This window comes from Oncorhynchus mykiss, unplaced genomic scaffold, assembly GCF_013265735.2.
Source record: "Oncorhynchus mykiss isolate Arlee unplaced genomic scaffold, USDA_OmykA_1.1 un_scaffold_851, whole genome shotgun sequence".
NCBI lineage: Eukaryota > Metazoa > Chordata > Actinopteri > Salmoniformes > Salmonidae > Oncorhynchus > Oncorhynchus mykiss.
Genome location: NW_023494298.1, coordinates 42,501 through 44,464, shown reverse-complemented (window position 1 = coordinate 44,464; position 1,964 = coordinate 42,501). Strand labels below are relative to the sequence as shown.

The window sequence follows — 1,964 nt, the reverse complement described above, 5'->3', positions numbered from 1 at the left end:
AGTTTTGAAATTCCACAAGGCAGTGACAAAAAGCTTACAGCACCTGGTATTCCCAGGCGGTCTCCCATCCAAGTACTAACCAGGCCCGACCCTGCTTAGCTTCCGAGATCGGACGAGATCAGGCGTACTCAGGCCGGTGTGGCCGTAAGCGAGAAACTATCTCTTGGTGCACTATGTAAAGTCAAAGTGAGCCTGATTAACAGCTGTTGCATTTCCACCATTTAGATAAGCATCTTTGTGTCAATCAAAAAGTGGAAGAAATTGCATATACTGTAGCCATAATTTGTAGCACAGATTGTTGGATGAAATACAAACTAACCTTGCTTACTTATTTCAAAGCGAGGGCACATATTTCAGCCTTGTGGGAAAAAACGGACAAAGAGTTGAAATTCCACAAGGCAGTGACAAAAAGCTTACAGCACCTGGTATTCCCAGGCGGTCTCCCATCCAAGTACTAACCAGGCCCGACCCTGCTTAGCTTCCGAGATCGGGCGTACTCAGGCCGGTGTGGCCGTAAGCGAGAAACTATCTCTTGGTGCACTATGTAAAGTCAAAGTGAGCCTGATTAACAGCTGTTGCATTTCCACCATTTAGATAAGCATCTTTGTGTCACTCAAAAAGTGGAAGAAATTGCATATACTGTAGCCATAATTTGTAGCACAGATTGTTGGATGAAATACAAACTAACCTTGCTTACTTATTTCAAAGCGAGGGCACATATTTCAGCCTTGTGGGAAAAAACGGACAAAGAGTTGAAATTCCACAAGGCAGTGACAAAAAGCTTACAGCACCTGGTATTCCCAGGCGGTCTCCCATCCAAGTACTAACCAGGCCCGACCCTGCTTAGCTTCCGAGATCGGACGAGATCAGGCGTACTCAGGCCGGTGTGGCCGTAAGCGAAAGGCAATCTCAAAAAGTGGATGAAATTGCATATACTGTAGCCATAATTTGTAGCACAGATTGTTGGATGAAATACAAACTAACCTTGCTTACTTATTTCAAAGCGAGGGCACATATTTCAGCCTTGTGGGAAAAAACGGACAAAGAGTTGAAATTCCACAAGGCAGTGACAAAAAGCTTACAGCACCTGGTATTCCCAGGCGGTCTCCCATCCAAGTACTAACCAGGCCCGACCCTGCTTAGCTTCCGAGATCGGACGAGATCAGGCGTACTCAGGCCGGTGTGGCCGTAAGCGAAAGACAATCTCAAAAAGTGGATGAAATTGCATATACTGTAGCCATAATTTGTAGCACAGATTGTTGGATGAAATACAAACTAACCTTGCTTACTTATTTCAAAGCGAGGGCACATATTTCAGCCTTGTGGGAAAAAACGGACAAAGAGTTGAAATTCCACAAGGCAGTGACAAAAAGCTTACAGCACCTGGTATTCCCAGGCGGTCTCCCATCCAAGTACTAACCAGGCCCGACCCTGCTTAGCTTCCGAGATCGGACGAGATCAGGCGTACTCAGGCCGGTGTGGCCGTAAGCAAAAGGCAATCTCAAAAAGTGGATGAAATTGCATATACTGTAGCCATAATTTGTAGCACAGATTGTTGGATGAAATACAAACTAACCTTGCTTACTTATTTCAAAGCGAGGGCACATATTTCAGCCTTGTGGGAAAAAACGGACAAAGAGTTGAAATTCCACAAGGCAGTGACAAAAAGCTTACTGCACCTGGTATTCCCAGGCGGTCTCCCATCCAAGTACTAACCAGGCCCGACCCTGCTTAGCTTCCGAGATCGGACGAGATCAGGCGTACTTTTTTTTATTTTTATTATTATTTTTTTTTATTATCAAAATTCTCATTTACATTACATACAAATTTAATATACACAAACCATTGTAATCAACAAAATACACAAACCATTTTAATCAACACAATACTAGACATTGGCAGGCACACAATTCACCCCCTGTCAAATCAATCAGAAAGCCAAATTAATGAATATACCAAAACCA

General features: G+C 43.7%; 4 non-coding genes and 1 pseudogene across 4 annotated transcripts; all 5 read right to left on the bottom strand.

Annotated features, from left to right (window-relative positions):
* Positions 1 to 31: 31 nt before the first annotated feature.
* Positions 32 to 150, bottom strand: LOC118963223. Its single transcript, XR_005050422.1, has one exon. It is a non-coding gene; the product is annotated as a 5S ribosomal RNA (ribosomal RNA).
* A 260-nt stretch (positions 151 to 410) lies between these two features.
* LOC118963232 lies at positions 411 to 519 on the bottom strand (annotated as a pseudogene).
* A 260-nt stretch (positions 520 to 779) lies between these two features.
* LOC118963222 lies at positions 780 to 898 on the bottom strand. Its single transcript, XR_005050421.1, has one exon. It is a non-coding gene; the product is annotated as a 5S ribosomal RNA (ribosomal RNA).
* Positions 899 to 1,075: 177 nt separating this feature from the next.
* On the bottom strand, positions 1,076 to 1,194 carry LOC118963221. Its single transcript, XR_005050420.1, has one exon. It is a non-coding gene; the product is annotated as a 5S ribosomal RNA (ribosomal RNA).
* Positions 1,195 to 1,371: 177 nt separating this feature from the next.
* Positions 1,372 to 1,490, bottom strand: LOC118963220. Its single transcript, XR_005050419.1, has one exon. It is a non-coding gene; the product is annotated as a 5S ribosomal RNA (ribosomal RNA).
* Positions 1,491 to 1,964: the final 474 nt, after the last annotated feature.